We start from the raw sequence: 19,847 nt of genomic DNA on the forward strand, positions 1-19,847 counted from the left end.
CTGCTTCTGGATGGCAGCTGGTCGCTAGCAGTGTTCCCCAGGGCTCAGCTCTAGAATCAGTCCTGTCCAACATTTTTATCAATGATCTGGAGGCAGGAGTTGAATACATCCTTAGTAAATTTGCTGACAATACTAAACTTGGAGGTGCTGCCAACTCTCTGGAGGGACAAGAGATCTTGCAGAGGGATCTTGATACATTGGAGCACTGGGCCATCAGCAATGGCATGAAATTCAGCAAAGGTAAATGCCAGGTTCTGCAGCTGGAATGGAGTAATGCTGGGCACAGCTACAGACTGGAAGATGGGTGGCTGGAGAACAGCTTTGCAGAAAGGGATCTGTGAGTCCCGCTTGACAGTAGGCTCAACACAAGCCAGATGTTTGCCCTGACAATCAAGGGGCAAACTGCATTTTGGGGTGCATCAAACACAGCATAGGCAGCTTCTCAAAAGAGGTGATTCTCCCACTGTATTTAGCATTGGTAAGACCTCACCTTAAATACTGCATACAGCTCTGGGCTCCACAATGTAAAATATGCATTAAGGCCCTTGAAAGCATCCAGAGCAGGGCAATAAAGTTGGTAAAAGGGCTGGAAGCCACATCCTATGAGGAGTAGCTGAGGACACTTGGATTGTCTGGTTGGAGAAAAGGAGGCTGTGAGGTGACCTTATTGCTCTCTACTCCTTCCTGAGGATGGGAAGTAGAGAGGGAGGTGCTGGACTCTTCTCCATTATGTAACTGATGACAGGATAAATATCACCACTGTACTGACTGATCACATCCTGTTAAATGTTTGTATTCCACACATTAAAAATAAATAAATAAATAAAAATGTTACCATAAATATATAGAAATCTGAGCTGACACACCCTTTTTTTTCCTCTCTTTTTTAAAACATAAAACTCATCTTCTGGGACCGATAAGCAGACTGAACTCCTTGTTTCACTCTCATTGATTTCAAGCACCTGTTCCTTTCAACAGAAAGCGATGAAGCCTTCTATTTTCAATTATACATCACCATTCCACAAAGACTACTTCAAAAACAGTTAAGAGGATTTAAAAATGACAAATGTAAATCATTACTGTTTTCATGGAAATTATGGTTTATCTTTAAATCTCTACAGCCAATACCTTTCTTGTCACTGGATGCAATGAAATGCAAGAATTTAGGTATAATTACCTCAGTGCATTCAGTATTTTAAATTGATCAAATTACATGAATTGACTTTTAAAGATTCACCTTAGAGAAGTAAGGAGATGTTTGGGAAAAAAACATCAGTTCCATCCACAGAGTGGAATTGATTATATGTTATGGATGGCATATGCTCTAGGACTATAAAAAATTGCAGGTGACTTTGTTTACTAGAGGAGCTATCGGTCAGCTTGAATTATTGACATATTTTTTGTAGTGTAGCTTCAAATATCTCTCTGTTTTCTTTTTCACCCTCAAAATCTAAACATTCAGAGCTATCTCCCAAAGGAAGGTCACAAGGCTGAACACAGGAACAAGCTATTCCAGTACCTGTGATTCTATCAAGAACAACTGCTTATCTTCCAGTTGGTATACAGGACAAAAGTTTAACTCTTCTCTTAAGATCATTTCATATCAATAGATAAAATCCAAACTAAAAATTATATCCAGAAACTGTTCTGCAGAGAGGGTGTTACACCCTTCTTTTGATTCTTAAGCACAGTTATAAAAAGGACTCACTGCAAGACAGGAAATTCTTGAAAATATTAAAAAATACTAGGATTCCAATTACTAGCACATCATTGTAAGGAGAGACCTATAAACTAAGATCACACAATTTAGAAAGTGTAACACACTTCTTCTTTATTCCAAGATACACATAACTAATACTGAAGGTGACTTGGAAAAATAAAAAAAATGAAAAAAGAAAAAAACAACTACCTTCATCATCCTTTCCAATTGTACAACACAAAGTCCTTAAGACATGACCACGGTTTTTCCACAGGACCCTGTCTCTTTCAGTACTCTGAATGGACAGTGATAATTGAACAAGTGATTATTAAGTATTTGGCCTTATTCCTACTATACAATGTGAAAGTCCCATGTCTTGTTTACTGTGTACTATTCAGAGCCTGATTTGAACAATGAATTATTCATTTGCTGGTGGGTTTTCCTACAGTGTTCACCACAACGACATCTGAATGCATTGCCAACATTAAAGGATTCATTTTCGCATCATCTTTGTGAGATGAAGTCAATGATATCATTGTATGCACTTTGCAGAAGGGGGGGCATGACACAGAAATATTAAAGCATCTGCTAAATCCAAGCATCCAAACAGAGATTTGTAAGGTTAAGTTTCATCAAAATACTTACATTTGTCACATCATTATAGACAGCTTCAGTAGGTCTCAAAGCAGGCCCCTAGAAAATAAGGAACACAATCATGATCCCCTGAAAACATTCTATTTTTAAACTACATTGCACATAATATATGATGAGACAAAGACATTCACAGTGTAAGGAAAGTGAACAAGCAGATATATTGCACAGCTATGAATAAAGGTAAACAGCAAAAACTCAATTACATGAAACAGAGGCACTGAAGCACAAGGATTCTTGCCACACTGCTTTCAGAGAATGCTATATTTGCAATCTTCACCACTAGTACACAGCTAAGATTGCTTGGTTTATGTTTCTGTCATCTTCCCCAGCTAGATAAGCTGCTGTGGCAAAACGAAGAATAAGGAACACCACCACCTGCTCATTTCTAACCTTGATCCAAAGGGGCAAAAAGCAAGTGACAATAAATGTCTGAAGGAAACCATGCTCAATCTCTCCATAGAGCTAGAAGCATGCCGAGAATGCATACCATTGGAGAATAAAAAGGCTTGGGACTGTGTAGTTTTAAGCAACAGGGGCTACCTTTAATATTTCTTTGTTAGATGTAATGTTCTCAAATGCATATAACCTCATTAAAAAATAAATAAAAATTAAAAAGCCTACATGCCAAAACTATGTATACAGTTTTGTATATACAGTTTCTATTATGACAACTTCTTCCACAATTTGACCCTTTCCCATCATCTAAAACTGAGAAAATTGTGCATTCAGACTGCATGGCATCTAATTCAGTCTGCCAATAAATTGATGTCTTAACACAGGATATACCTTTCTTGACTACAAGCAAAAACAGTTCCGAACTGTGTTAAACTTTCCTAAGGAGCAGGCAGGAGAAAGAACTGCTTTGATGGAAAAAATCCTTTCAGGATTACTGTACTATGAAAATAGAAGGTTTTCTGCTTCAATTCCAATATTCACAATATTTCCATGAGAAACACAGCTGGATATAGCCTTACCATATGCAGGTCAGCACACATGTTATGTTCAGCAGCTGTAACCGAAAAGGCTGCTCCTTATAATCCAACACTGATCTATTTTTTGGCAGTGACCCAGAATATGTTCCCAGTTCTGCAACAGGGCTCTTACAGACCGTGAACATGTTATTGGGAGATCTGTTCTTCAATGCCTTCAAAAATCTGACTCTGTTGCTGCAACCCAATTCAATTTCATAGAGCGAGAAAAAACAGGTCAGTCCCATACTCAGACTTGTACAGTCTTTCATTCATTAATACCAGCTTTTCCTCACTGTTTTCTAGGAAGACTGCAGAAGCCCCTCTGAATTCAGTAATACTCTTACATCGCTTGCAAACCCAGATGCTTGTCTGGTGTTTGCAAGACTCTCAACACAGTCTGGAAAATGGGGTTCATCACTAACAGCAGTAGTAGAACAAAGCTCATGGCTATCCCCCCTCCACAAGGTGCTACCATACCAGACAACAGGCTACATTGACTTACACTGGCACCCTGCTTGATTCCTTAGAACTTCTTCTTCCTACACAAGGTAAACATCTCCAGCCAGACCTTGGTTCAGGTCATGCCATCCATACATCCACTTTTACCATCAGCTAAGAGACAAACATTCCAGGCAGTTTCAAGAGACTTTCTCAGACAGCCACAAAAAGAGTTTCCTGACCTTTATTTGTTATCCTTTGGTTGACTTGGATGCTTCAATTTCTAACAGTCAATGGGTTTAAAGAGGCTGTGTTTGAAATGCTGACCACTGATGAGCTTACAGGCCAGCTGTCAAGGTCATACCACTGCCATACCTGCAAGGAAGAGAGACACCTTCATAATCTTTTCTGCTCAGGACTTTAGCTCATGTCTGAATCACAATTCATATCATTCATAGTAGCTGTGTCTTCACATATAATTGTCTACCCTGTTTCTTCTCTTACATATTACACTAAGCCAAAAGACACTTTGACTTTACTAGATTTAAAACAAAAAACAAAAAAAAAATTTGCTTGGGGAAACAAACTTATATCCAAAATTCAGCTCAGCCTTTATTTAACAGAGCATGCCACTCCAACATTTTTGCAAGTTTTAGGCTTGTTAGCAGACCTTGGGGATATTTCAAACACTACTGGCTTTCTATATTTGTTTCAGAATAGGAATAATGTTGTCAAGCATTACCTGTGAGTAAACTAAGGAAGAAACCCAAACCTGAGGATTTCACCCCAGTCTCCCTTCAGAAGAACAGTAAAGCAGCAAAAATAAGTCAGACTGGTTATGAGAAGACTTAAAATCTCCAAGTCAAAGCCTACTCTTATACTTGAGAGAGAAGAGGAAGGTGAAGGAATTTTAACTGAGGCAAAAGAAAGCGTGGACAAAAAGCACATTAGCAAATACCAGTTCTGCTGTGGTGTGTGAAACACCAACTGATTTAGTACATTCAGTCATAAAATTTGCAGCACTGGCATTTGATAGCTATAAGTCATGTAAAAAATACTTTATATTTTTGCTAAAATTCTGCATTTGCTGTCACTCTGTATCAACCTACATCAGAATATTTGTACATAAGAGAAGACTGCTCAAAAGTCAAATAATTTGCATGCTGTGATAATTCAGTTTTGTAAATAGTGAAGGCAAATTCATTGTTCTACTATGCATTTTCATTCAGCTTTTAAAAATCATTTCCTAGTATACTCTTATCTTGACAATAGTGTTTTTCCCATTAAAAACATATATAAATATATATATTCCCTATAATATGTCTGCTGTTTAGACTATGCTTTCTTTTTTACCATCATATTATGCAATTCAACATGTTTTTAGTAGGACAATTAAAAAATATGGGAACAAGAAAGGATAATTTCTTTGCATCTACTTCATTTAAAAATGCACATTTGGAAAAAATATTAGAATATTTATTTTCTACTTTTATATTTAGATTGATCCATAAGAAAACAATTTCTGCACTGGGCTATTAAATGAAAAAAAATGTTATAGGCAGTTAAAAATATTATATACCTTGATTTTTATAAACCATTTGAAAAACTCTTACTTAATATTATACAAATACATGTATTTTTTACTAAATTTGAATACAGTAAATCTGAAACTGAATTTTATAATGGAGTGTAAGCTAAGGTCCCATGGCTACTAGAGATTTAGAGAGATGAGGAAACTTTACTCATCCCCTTCCAGCTGCTAACAGATCACTCTAATGGCTCCCTCAGGCTGAGTTCAGGGACAACATCAACACCCTACAGAAAGGGCTGCAAAATTTGATACCCTCTTTTCTAGCCTATCTCCCTCAGGCCAAACTTGCGGAACATTCACATGGAAGAAGGGCAAACGAGAATAAAAAGGAGATTTCTAGAAGCGTGTCTGCCTTATACAGTAAGTAAAATTGTAAATAAAACTAGTTCTTGTAACTCCCTGTCTCATCATAAGATGCAGGACTATGGCCCTGCATGCAGACCCCTGCAGTAAGTACAACTTGGTTATTAGGAATGTGCACTAACACTGCTAATCCACTAACATTTAAATGAGGCCAACAAAACTGGACCAAGACTGGTCTGAAAATTATGTATTTTTAAAAATACATTTACGTGTTTGTTTTTTTTTTTTTTAATCTCATGTCCCCAAAGCTTCACTACGAAATTCTATCCTATTGCAAACATTATTTTTTCTAAAATTGGAAGTGCTCAAAAGAAACCTTCTTTTCTGTAAAACAGAAACAAGAAGATTCTACAGAAATATTCACAAGGAACAAATATCACAGGTATCACCCGCTCTCTAAAGACTCCAGTCCTAGACTGAAGCTGTATGGAGTGCTTCTGCAGAACACTTGCTTCATATTTAAATTTTAAAAGTGACCGGTTAAAAAGAAGCTGGAAATGTGCCAGGTTTTCTATTCAAAGCACCTTGAAACAAACAGCTTTGCTGTCTATATTTGGAAACCATAAAAAAAGAGAAAAAAAAAAAAAAGAAAAAAGAAAAAAAAGAAAAACTAAAACCGTATATATACAAAATATATGTTCAGGCTTCATTGTTTTCAAAGGAAACAAATACAGATAAACTACAAGGATAACATATGGTTTAGATACGAATGTGGTTTGCATCTGTTATTGGTTAATTAGTTCAAACTTTACCCACAGTGGAGTTTCAGAGACTCAGAGATACAAGTTAAATAAATAAGCCACGTTTTACAATACTGAGAGCAGCCACAGACCTAAAAATCACAAAATCCAAACAAAAGGTCTTTCAGCTTTGCTGAAGTGCCTTTCTGGGCTGGAGCACTTCTCAGCAGATGAGGCATGAACAACACGATCAGGGGAACTGAATCTTCTCAAGTCTGCTGTCATATCAAGTCAGTCACCTGCACATGGAGGCTCCCTCCTGTTACCAGGAAAACATGGTTGATGGCAACTTACTGAGCTAACTGGTGCAACTGAGGCCAGTCAGCAAGACCAGGCAAGACTAAGTCAGACATTCTTGAACTAGCCTTTGTTTACTCCCGGTCAGTCACAACAAGTTTCATGCATATAACTTTTAAAAGTAGCAAGCACAATTCTTCCTGAAGCATTCTCCCCGCTTTTCAAAGTTTAAACAACAACAACAACAACAAAATCCAATAAAATAAAGTAAAATAAATAAAAATTTGTCTACTAGATCATCACCATGACGGTGAAAACAATAAAAAGTAGACTTTCAGAATGGTTCTGTCCTAACTTTGTCCATTTCTCCTTAAGTTACATAAATTACAACCACATTAATGCATACACAGTAAAGCACTTGCTTGCTACCTAGACACAGCATCAGCCTGTGTTAAGGATTGTTCTAAGGCCATAACTTCACATCTTCATAGCTTTATCTTCCATTTTCAGTATACATAAAATAACCTATAAAATAGCAGTAAGACAGGATCAAAATAATGTATCATTATGATTATCTGTAATGAAGGCAATTCCTTAAGTTTAATTCACATGTACATCCATTTTAAAAAGAAAAGGGAAAGCTGATTATAAAAGACACTTCACAGTAATAGCCAGCTATTTTTAAATGATATCAGGGCTCTTTAGAGATGTTAATTTTGAAACTTGCTATATAACCTTAAGAAAATCTTCTATCAGCTTGTCAGTGCAGGCATTGTATTTATTGCTGCTGAAAAAAAGAAACAGATGGGAAAATGCGCAAGTTTCCAATACTTACAGCAGCATTCTGGAAAGCTGACTATAGCACACTTCATTTTATTGATCTCCTTTTGTTACCATACAACATTTATGTTCCTTTCAGAAATGTATCAGGGACTAACTGTAGATTGTTTCAGAAAAAAATAAAAATAAAAAAAATGAGTCAGTCAGGAAACTACTCCCAGTTTTTCCATAGTCTCGATATGCAACTTTCAGAAAGACATTTTTGTTCTAGTTCTTATTTTACTTGCTATTAGTTTCTATTTTTCACTTAAAAAAAAATTACTGATTTAGATTAGCAGCTCTTATTGTCATCAACACTCTCTCTTATTAAGGAGGAAACTACCTTCCTCCCACAATTTTCCCTTGTGAACTCCCCCAGCTGAGTTATGAAATCCCTTTAAAGTAGTTGATCATTTAAATGAGACATAAATGAGACCAGAAAAAAAAATAATTAAAAAAAAAAAATCAACTTATTTCCTGAACAACTTTCACTTCAGTTTATTTCAAGTATAAAATACAATGATCACAAGTACAGAATATTTATGCAACCCAATCCTCTTGGTCCACAGACAAATGATATTTCTTTGTTAAATAGCAAAAATCCTTATGGACTCATCAGATCTTGACAGTTTTGAAGGACTGCTAACAAGATTTTGTACTTTAAAACTGGGCCTTTTAGTCAACACTTATGAATGCAAGTTGATGTGAAGTCATCTTTATACTACACTGAAGTGATACCCTCTGAGTCCTGTGAAGTGTCCCACGAGGCCAGATAATTCTAAGTAATCTCCAAGAGACCTCCAAGTATACCTGGATCACCTACAAAACTGGGAGTTCTAAGTACAGGTGACATGAGAATGTCAAGCTGCATCTCAAGACAACAAGAAGCATTACCTACCCCTAATTTACATTAAATGCGCACCTTTCTTCATTGTGTTCACAGATTTTGAAGGTTCAACAGTGTTAGCAATAGTGAGTCACAGGCACAACAGACAAATTAACTGTGGGGAGTGTGGAGGGGTGGGGAAGGGGAGAGAGGGTTGGGAACAAGCCACAGATGTGCCTAGTGCATCACAACAGCTAGATATGCAGTCTGATGAGCTCTAAGAGAGGAACACAAACTAAGTCTGAAGCCATAGCAGCCAGGCAGGTGTCCCTTTAAACCTCTTAATGCCATTTACTTACTTTTGTTACTACTTGAGTCATAAGCAAGCAAGATGTTTGTCCCACAGTATTCTAAGTCTATTCTGTTCACACAGAAATAATCTAATATATCACCTATACAACTCAGTTATTTTCTCTATTTTCTTTGCTCCCTCCCTGCAAGCAAATCAAATTGTACAGTCCTGATAATATCTATTCTATTTCACTATAAGGCCACAGATATCTATACAGATGTAAGCTTCAAAGAAGAATGGTAAGGGGTATGCTAGAAATAAAGGATTTGCTAAAAGAGCAAAACAAAACAAAATCTCAGTATCTCAGCATCTTTCTTTTAGAGAATTTTGTTCACAACAAAAGACACAGTGACAGTCCAGGTAGTGGCAAGCTCTTCCTTACTGTTCTTTGCAGCTTTGGTACCTACAGCAAGGTTACAAAAGAACTAGGCTAGCAAACAGTTTCTGCTCTCCTTAGCAAAAGAGTTTCCTTTCCTCACAGAAAGTGAAAAAACACACCACATGTTCAAGAGCATATTGTAAGCATACTAACAATGAAATGAATAAAATAATATTTCTGGTCACGAGTACTGGAAATTCTATCTTCATCCCAAAGCAGTACATTTCTGCCAAAATCCTTCTGAATCTGGTTAACTTGCTGAAGTACCCTTAATATGCTTCCATACAGTAGCATAGGAAATGAATTGTATCTGTTCTGCATGGAAGTCTTTAAAATATGCACATATTTATCAGTCTCATCCTATATGCATAAATCTACCTTTACAATTTCTGGAAAACACTGATAAACACTGCTTAGAAGACAAGAAATATACAAAGAAAGAAAAGAAATGAAATTACATGGGAATTTACTGCATCTGCAGGCCATACAAATGAACCCAATTTTTCCCACAATTAAATCTATGGTGTTATCAAGACAATCAGTTTATTTTAAGACTGTCAACCCAATATATAAATTTCCTTTTGTGACTGAAATGCCTTTATCAGATAAGATAGCGTTTGTTTAAACTGCTATTTTCAGCCTTTGCTTTGGGGGTTTTGAATATACACAGTGAAGTAACTTGAGATTTCCTACCCTGTTTTAAAATGTGTTTCTTCTGTCTGTTTGTATTTTGTAATTTCCTGTCAAATAACCTCACCATAATTAACTTTCCTTGCTCCAACCTACTACTTTTTTTTTTCCTTTTTTTTTTTTTTTTTTTTTTTTAAAGCCGTTCCCACTTCCTGGGGATGGTAATAAAACACTGATTACATTCGGCTGTTATCTGCCTTTTCTTCCCCTCCTTCCCCCCTCTCACACTCCCTTTGTCAAAGCCAGCACTCAGGTTTCAGCTCCTCGTGGACTGAGAAAGGCACATCATGGAGAGAGGAAGCAAATCAGACTGCAGGAATCCAGATTCATTAGAGTTTATTGGGTCAATCAGCGGCTGGACCAGAGCCAGACAATTAGGTTGTGCTGCCCCTGAAGCCTGGATGCATCGCGCTCCTTCCAGAGCTCAGCGATTTCCGTCTGCAGCAGACACCCTAACACCAGCACACGTCGGCACTGGGCCCTGCTGTCTGGGGGTAGGAAGAGGAAAAGGACGGCGGTAGCATGCTGCTGCTTCAAATCACTTTAACTTTAGAACAAGTTGATTTGGCTGATTTTTTTTTTTCATTACGTATGAAACAGCTCACTTTTGCAACTGAATTTTCTCACTGCTCTTTGCTAATTCCTACCAAAAAGAACAGTATGCTAATGTCTAATATGTAGCAGTATGCTAATACAGAGCCTGCAGAACACTTACCTTTATTCATCCGTAATTTTGGAGTCTTTTCCATTTGTCTTCAGCTGGACACTTCTGTTTCACTAAAGTTCGGTCTCTGCTTACCTCTCTGTCTTCTCACTCTGTCCCCTTTTCTGCTGTCTGCAAGATCAGATCCCTATCTTTTTCAAGGAGATCCCTCGATCTTCCTCTAGGCTGGCCCTTCTGGTTCTTTAGATATTGCTGATCATCCCTGCTCTGACATCTCATCCTCCATGAACTTTCAAATTGGTTCAATTTTTTTCCTGTCCATGACTGTTCTTTGCTGTGGTTGGCCCATAGTATCAGTGGGCACTTTTGAACCTGGAAGGCTCTGCCCCAGCACACTTCTTCTCAACAAGATCTATCTACTCTGGCCAGCAGCCTTGTATCAGATCAAGCAATTCATGAGACCACATCATCAGACAACTCTTCCCCTTCTAAGACATTTCCTTTGCACTCGTACATGTCTCATTTTATTCCCAGATTTTCAAGTTTTACACTTTGTCACCAACATAAATTATCTTGTTCTCATACCAAACACCTTCCCTCCAAAACTTCCTCCTCTCCTGCTGTAAACTTTGGGATTTCAATGCTTACACAACAGAAGATTCAAGATCACTTGTGATATTTCCTTCTCTCCTGAGTACGACATCCATCTGCTCTCTTTCAATCCCTTTCTTCTAATCTCAGAAGCTTAAATCTCTCACTCAGTGCTTTATCATAACCAGTCTGACAACATTCTCCCCTTGAGTGTCCCAAAAATACCACTGCCTTATATCAGGTCACAAAATGTACAACTGCTGAATTTATCTTCCCTTCTTCGCTCAGTCAGAAAACCCCTAACTGAACCCTGCAAATAATTTCCTAACATGGCACCACAAATAAAGTTATTTTTACACCCCCTTTTTAACTTTTCTCCAAGTTTTATATACTTTGAACCTTCCCAAATTGACGTAGCCATCTTCAAGAATCCACAACACCAAGCAGTGTGACAACACAGAACTACAGATAGCTGATAGTTGCAGATAAGTGACACTATCAAGTGTAAATCATACAGCCTAGAGGTGGACAACAGGTGTTGAAGGATTTGTGAAAAATGCTTCCTGTCACACCTTCAGTTTTCAAGTGAGCAGTTACAAAGGCTGGTTACCTATTTCTGCACAATTCAGGAACACTAACACACTCAAGCTTTGCTTCTGCCACATTCAGATTTTTGTCCTGATGGACATCATGAGGGTTTGTTTTTTGGGGGGTGGCTGGTTTGTCTGTGGGACAGGGCTGTGGGGGTGGTATTTTTTACACTAAGGCCGCATCTAAATTATGCTTGATCCCTGAACAAACAGCACCATTATATAGTAGCCCTCTTGCTGTTTGGAATTTGTTTACACGGCTGATGTGTGTCCTTTTCCTGTGTGTCTAAACATTACTTGCAATTTTTCATTTAGCCTGAATACTGGCAAGTCTAATTTTCACACTTTCCTCATAACTTTTTATTCTTCTTTGGGACAAAAAAAAAAAAAACAGACTACTTGTGTACTTGCAAAAACTCCAAATTTTTGCACTGTTCAAGTCCCTGGCCTCCCCAGTGCAGCCCACATGCCTTGCTTGCAGTTTGACAGACTCTAGTTTGCTATCTTTCAAAGACAACTTTTAATTAAGGACATCCTTTTAATCTTCCCTTCATTTTAATTAAATCAATTTCTGATCATTTGGTCTGAAGTTATTTCTCATGACTAGCTCTTCTATGATCTCATCATTAGTTGCTAAAACCAAACCAGATATTCTTCTATTCAGGATGTCCTTTCCTGTTGGAGTGTTTCTGTGCGTTTTTTTTTTTTTTTTTTTTGTTTTTGTTTTTTTTTTTTTAATGATCTTTCATATTGTTCATACACACAGCCTATTACCTTCTATTTCTGTTCTTCCTGAACACAGAAATTTATTCAGTACTACTTTTCCAGTAAGACTATTGTTTTGTTATGTGTCTATTGTTCTCTACAATATTTGTTTTCACAGGTATTCTGGATTCCTCCATCCTATCAACCCAGTATTTAAGCCCAAACCCTTTCCTTTTTTCTAACTGACCACAACTGCCTTGTTGGGCTAAGCACAAACCTTTTATTAACCGTCCTGTTGATCTGATTAACATCCCTACCACTTCTATCACTTTCTTTTTTCCTTACTCTCTTTCCATTACTCGTTATTGTATCTTCTGCCTTTTCTATTTCCTGCACACTCAGGAGAGGGCATGAATATTGTATGATCATCTTCAGATCTTTTCCTGTCATTTCTTAACATATTTAGCTGCTGTAACAAACTCAGTATCAAAGACTACTAACCCACTACTAACCCACAGAGTGATGTAGACCATCCCTTAAGAAATAGTCTCTTTTCTTGAATGGATACCAGAAACACAGCCCAAGCTTTCCTCCCACCTATTATGGGAGGAACCTACATGCCTCCTTTAGGGACAGGATGAATTCTGATCTCTAGCGACTAAACTTCCTGCAGAAATCATGGCAAAAGTGGAACTGGGAAGAGATTTTCATATCCTCATTTTTTTGTTGGTTTGTTTTGTTTGTTTGTTTTTCCAAAGAAAGAGCAAAAGCACAAAAAGCACAGATACGCTGCTTAGAAATCGTAGAATCCTAGAAATATAACAAGAGAAGGAGGTGGGTGCTAGAGGCTTATGAAGAGCAGAGTCAGCCTCCAAAAACTATGAACTACAGGTAGAGCAGAGGTAGACTATTCAGTCATTTTAAAGTAAAGTTGATTTTTGTTTAAGGCAATGAAAAGTAAAGGGAATTCTATCAGGAAAAGGGTAAATTTAATAGTGATATGTTTGGAGTATCTTTTGTAGGAGCAATCTAAAGCGCCATTAACAGGACAAAGAGCACATATCAAAGCCTGAAGAAAGTAACTTGGCAGACAGAGGGGAATACGGTGATGAAGGACTGAGCAAGAGTTTTAGTGGTACACACAGATAAGAAATGCTTCTTCAGAAGTCTACAAGAATCTGAAAACATCAGATAACTTTTGTGAGAGAAACTAAAAGAAAAGCCAAACTGAAGGTGATGTCACAGACTGGAGTTCTGTCGAATAAGTGCAGAAAAATGGTGAGACCACTACCTGGAAATGTCAGAGATTTTGCTCCAACAAGGGATTCAAGTACAAACATATCTGAGCCATCAAGATAGAAAGCTTGATTGTGACCTCATAAAATGAGTGGTTAAGTGTAATGAGTGTACCTTACCTAGTGGTGAGGTACAAAGAACAAAGGGAAACTTGCAGAACAGAAGAATATCCTGCCAAAGATACATATGGTAACAGAAAGAAACCAAAAAAGAGTCTGTCACAAAAGTGCAGGGAGAATATGCCTGTTTTACAAAATAAAATAGTAGGCATGGTGACTGCTGTAGATGACTAACAGATTATTGGTGGCCCTTAATGACTGCATTAAACCTTCAAGTAACAATTTAGATTTTTTAAATTTTTTTTTCCTCAGTTAAACCTGCTTTGTATGACACAACATGCTATATAACGGACCAACTGACCATTTAAAACCTTCTTGGAGACTCATTTTCTGCCAAGCAACAATACAATAGGGCTTACTGACTGGACTATGAAATGTATAGACTTTGCTTTTACTCCTTCATCCCAATTCCTGGGCACATTTGTCAAACTGAGTTTCCTGTAGTAAGAAAAATCCTTCACAGCATGTTGAAAGTGGCTAGGACTGCACTGCTAAATATTTCTTATACTTACCACTGGCAACAGATTATGTACTAGCAGTTAGTATGATGTTCACCAACAGAATAAAAACAGAGAAGGATGCAGCACTTGCACTCTGTAAAGAAGCTGAAAGTATCACAGCAGAGACAACAGCACAGTGCCTAACTCTGCTTGAAAAAGGATTATATAGTTTTACTCCTTTTCTAAAGTAGGATCCCCCTGTATTTTCCAGTAGAGTAAGACTATGATGTCTAAATAAATTTTAAAAAATAAAATAAAAATCTGTAGATTATTTCAAATTACCTGTCAGTAGCTTGGATAATGGAAATCCATAGTCTCTTGGCTTCCAGCACACTTCCTTGTAGACTTTGGAGTATTTGCCTACACTCACTATGATTTCTTCTTTATTTGCTTGAAGAAAAATTTATTCTCTTACTTTGGCTGTAAGAGATGGCAAGGGGGATTAACACTACCAGAAAATTTGCATAAGACCTCTTCTTTTATGGGGCACTGGGTGTCATTAAGAGGTTCATTAAATTTGTGTTTCCTAAACTTACTTCACTCAAGGAATTAAATTTTAAGATGGATGAATACTCAGCATAGCTGCTTTAAACAAAACCATTCCAGTTTGTAAATAAGAAGTGATTAGAGAAATTCACTGCAGAAATCAGTTGCATTAATCAGCTGGTTACAGCAGATTGATGTGCAGCCACCAGAGCTGTCTAAACAATTTTGCTAACCTTTAACAAAAAATCTGAAGGAATATGCTACAAAACAGTTCTGCTTTAAATGGATAGGACATACATGCTCCTTTTGGAGAAGACTTAAGTTCCAAATTTCTTATTTTATTCAGATTTTGCCAAATAAACTAGTCTATAAAAGAGTGATTTATAGTTTATGGTACTCCTTCCTACAAGTTCATCCCAGTCTGTGAAAAATGATGGCCCATGGCACGACACACAGTGTTTATTCAAAGGCTGATCACAGCCAGGTCTCCTTGAGGAAGGCTGATGGTAAGCCAATGCACAAAACAAAATGAAACATTAGAAAGCCTCTGAGGATTTCCTCCAGTGTTGCTTTACCTCTTATGTTACTACCAGTTTTATTGTGACCCAAATCACCTCAGAGCTGGAGAACTGTCAGTGCAACATGGTGTCACCTTGACCCCAAGGAGAGGGCTGAGGAAGCAGGGTCAGGAACCCATAGAGGTGGCCAAATGGTTGGTGGCAGTCCCCTCACATGCCAGGGGTGCCAAAACATCCCAGTCTGAGACCTGCACCAGCACCCCCCAGGCTGGCAAGTCTGCATCTGAAGAACTGGGGTGGAAGGTGGCCTGCTGAGCTGTCAGTGTAGCTGCACTAACAAGCAGACAGGTCTGTGCTCTCAGCAACCATTGCTGAAGACCATAAGACCATACAGCACCAATTCTGCATGCTCCAGGCATGAAATCAGTGACACCAATAGCTCTAGAAGGGACATTTCAACACCTGTAACAGTAGTCAAGCTTTAGCACTGCCACAGACACACAGTCTTAAAAATAAATTGAGTATAAAACAACCCCCCCCCCCCCCCAGACTGACTTAAAAATAATTCTTATTAGAGACATTCTTCCTTTTTTGTTATGCTTTCTAATTTTTGAGTTTGAAATAGCATTTGATTCACGTTTCCAGATTTCCTTCTAAACCCACTGGAAACAGAAGGCTGCCTTAAAAGAAAGTGTGGAGCAAGAGGGAGAGAGCAACCCCACAAGCAGTCTTTACCAAATCATTTTCTTCCAAGAGCTGCAGTTTTCAGAGGAACACCAATACCAAAATACACTTGGAAATATCATGCCTATGTCAATCCTAACACGTCTCATAATGTCTGTAAGAACTAAAATTAACCCTTTCAGAAGAACACCTTACAAGGATGATCTTTATCCTAGTTTTTCCACAGCAAACACAAATCCATCTTCCCTGTAGCCAAGGAAGATCTATTATTTTAGACACATAATGCTAGATATAAAGCACTAGAGCTTCTAAAGCAGGATGTACATGTAATTGGATGGCAGGGAATTTGGACAAATTCAGGGAAGTGCATTTAGTTTTTCCTTGTGTACATATACTTCTTATCATCGATCCTTATTTGGACAGAGCAAAATTCAGCTTGCAGTCAACTCTTACTGAAGTCTGATTCAGATTTCATAGAGTTACAAGCTGGAAAGTGTGTGATAAACTCCACTCTGTTACAATAGCACATCTCAGTTAAACTCAGCAGGGACATTTGTTTAAGTGACAAAAGAATTTGGTGACAATTCCTCTTGCTGGGTAAAATGCATTCATTCTGTACAGCCAATGAATAATAAATCAATGCAAATTACACTGCTTTATCACTAACAACCATTTTCTGGTCAGCTATACCACAGACTATAGTCTCTCCCACAGGAGACAAATAACCCCTAGTGACATAAAATAGGAGTTGTTTATAGCCTGCAGGGGAACAATTGGGCTCCAACATATAATTTGCACCACTCTTTATATTCGCAGTGAATTTGGCCCTTAAAATCTTTGGCTGTAAGGAAGGCATAAGCTGCTTTCATCATTAATGCATGACCCTGCAAAGTATTCAAACATCAATTAAAATAATTAGCTGTTAGGCAGCTCCCCGTGCCCTACAAGAAGTACCTTACACTTGACAACTGGGTCACTCGTACCTTGTTTCTTCACTTCTAGCCTTCCTGGGTTTTTAACTGAGAATACAGCTATCTTGCAGTGCAAGCAGCTGATGCTAAAGCTAAGCATCATGTTGGGACTACAGACGTCTTGAGAGAGGCAGGTTTCTAACCGTCTCTCTCTCTCTAGACATTGTAAAATCATTCCTGCTTTGAAAGGTGTGGGAGCACAGATGCTCAGAGCTGTCAGGCAGCCACACGGATCTGGAAGAGATGCCTCAAGGAGGCAACATGGCTGGTCAGGCTCAGAGCACTCCTGGGGCCCAGGAGAACAAAAGAGCAGGATGCTCTGCTGATAGTGGGATTTTTACTTGCTCAGAAATGATACGCCCAGAAAGGCATTTACCTACAACTTATTGTTAAGCATTAAAGGAAAACATCACATTGATGCAAACCAAAGCCAGCTCCGTGTATTCAGGTTTACAAGAGCACATTCATTATCCTGTCACAACGTCACGCAAATCATCCGGTGTTTGCTCACCTCCAACAGTTCAGCCCTGATTTGTAAACTCCTTCAGTCTGAGGGCGTGCAGAAAACATGTGGGTTGGAGGAGAGGGAGGGGAAAACCAGGCCAAAGGCAAGGGAGAACAATCACCTCCACAACCCCTCCATGCCCATCTGCACCACACAGCACCCACACTGAAGATGCACCAAAATCCCAGCCCCTGCCAGGTACCACACAGAAGCATGGCAGCTGTCAGGAGAGCCACAGCCTCTTGCACTGTTCCAAATGAAGGCAGTGGGAGCTGCCACGAGATCCAGCATTACTGGTGCGGAGATCTCGGTGAATAAAGCAATGTGAGCCGTGGGCGTCTGGCTGTGGCCATCTCACTTTGTGACTAAGGAGATGCTTTTAGGGCCAGCTTGGCTTGCCCTGAAGGCTTCCCAGAGCATTGTATAATAAAGATTATTGAAACACAGACTGTGTCAACAGACACTTCCTTTGAGAGAGGTAAACAGGAGGACAATGCCTCACTCATCAAAAACAATCAGACATACCTATAGGGCATGCAGAGCCAGCCAAGATCCTCTTGGGCTTTCTCTTTCTGTTTAAAAAGAAAATATTTGTTATTTTTTCCCCAAAATTAATACTTAAAGACGAAAAGTCTGGCAACACCCATGGTGATATCATATCAGCTACTCATTTCAGGTCAAATATAGTGTGAGGGGAAGCTTGACACGGGTGCCAAACTCTGAACGTAGTGCCACCCTGCTCCTCTTTCCCATACATGGGCTGCAATGTCATGTCCAACAGAGAGATCACATCCAGACCCTCGTCTTAAACACCAACCTTCCCATGAGAAAAACGGTTTTATATGTGGGAAAAGGTAGATACACACCAGACCGTATCTCCTATGCAATCAATTCCTCTGGTCCCTGAAAGGAAATGAACGTAGTGTTCTTCCTTCAACTAACTGCAGTGATGGAAACAACCCAGTACAGGACAGCAAACAAACACTTGGAGGGAAGAACTTTTCAGTCTTCCAGCTTCTAAAAGCAAACAGAAGACAGTACCCTGGCACAGCATTTTAGTAGCCACCAGGATAGCAAAAGCAAATGAACAACTAAGCGACTGAGAAGGAAAAACAGACCTATTCAGAAAACTAGTAGTCTTCCAGGTTTCTGTTTTTCTAAGCATAAGACAATACCATCCATACAATACCATCCTTTAGCACCTTCATTAAAACATTAATTTCTTCACCTTACCATCCATGTTATATGGATTTTCAGCTTTTTCCACTAGCTCAAACCTATGGGAAACAGCACACTGGGGAATGGGCAGAAGCAGCAAGGCTGTGGTGAGCCTGGTCAAGCACCTTTCCCTCCCAGTGTGGCAGAGAGCAGGATGTGACTCGTACCTCTTGCAACACCAGACAGAAAGACAGCCCTTTTCTCCTCCTCTACACAGTATTAGTCACATTATCTTTTAAGCTGTTTAGTAATTTTCCTTGTACCAAGAGTCGCAGGTAATTTCTTAACAACCCTTATGGAAGACGGAGGTAGGGCTGCCACAGTGGGTTATGCAAGCACTCATGTTTGTGCTGTTTGGCTTCTCCATGACTCTGCTCCACACCTCTCCACCACCATGAGGAAGTCTTAACATGACTGAAATTTACAGGAGGGATATCAAACCAATGCTAACTACAAATTTTAATTAGAGTAGTTGCCTCTGGTACAATGCAGTAATAAAGAGAAAATGGGTGCCTCTGGTTTCTTCTCAAGATCTCTGCACAAAGGCAGGTACAGGCAGACCTGAGCTTGCTCTGCCTGTGCTCTGAGATGGCTCCCACTTGAAAGCTGTGTGTTGCTTCGTATCTGCGGCACAGCGAGCTGTGCATGGACACATAGGCCCTGCCACTTAACACACCTAAACACTCGCTTAGATGATTGCAAACAGAAATGAGAATTAGCTTGACTAGATGACTGCAAACAGAAATGAGAATTGTGTCACTGCAACGAGGGGGGGAAAAAAAAAAAAAAAAAAAAAGCATTTTTTTTTTCTTTACACCCAACACTTGTTCACACTAGTCCTAAGAAAAACAAGTTTGCTAGTATTGCCCTCGTCTTCTCATAGGGTATGCTTTTAGAGTTTTTCTGGCTTGCTGTTCATTATATTTAGGTCATTTGCAAGTATTAAGCTATAATCTGCACAGAGATGATAGCAAGTATAACAGGAGAGTAATATTCAGAGAGGCTAAACCACAGTGGGTAGTGGATTATAATAAAGAACCGGCAAAGCCTGGCTGACCCTTTTATCAGCATGAGCCAGCCCTTGCTAACACCTCTAAATTAGAGTTTACCACATTTGTTTTACTCTGACTGGGTATTAAAAAAAAAATAATAATAGTATCAGTGAAACAATGAAAAGTGAACAAGGACATAGAAAAGGTGTAAAACCAACAATAGTGTATATTCTTTTTATTCGGAGGCTT

General features: G+C 38.7%; 1 long non-coding RNA gene across 1 annotated transcript in view; it reads right to left on the bottom strand.

Moving 5' to 3' along the window:
* The window catches only part of LOC116486012, a 199,109-nt gene that overhangs the window by 36,909 nt on the left and 142,353 nt on the right, over positions 1-19,847 (bottom strand). Inside the window, exons 5-6 of the long non-coding RNA XR_004252922.1 lie at positions 4,005-4,137; positions 2,345-2,392 (exon numbers count right to left, since the gene is read on the bottom strand). This is a non-coding gene — a long non-coding RNA (uncharacterized LOC116486012). The remainder of the gene's footprint in view (positions 1-2,344; positions 2,393-4,004; positions 4,138-19,847) is intronic.

This window comes from Aythya fuligula, chromosome 2 (genome assembly GCF_009819795.1).
Source record: "Aythya fuligula isolate bAytFul2 chromosome 2, bAytFul2.pri, whole genome shotgun sequence".
Lineage (NCBI taxonomy): Eukaryota > Metazoa > Chordata > Aves > Anseriformes > Anatidae > Aythya > Aythya fuligula.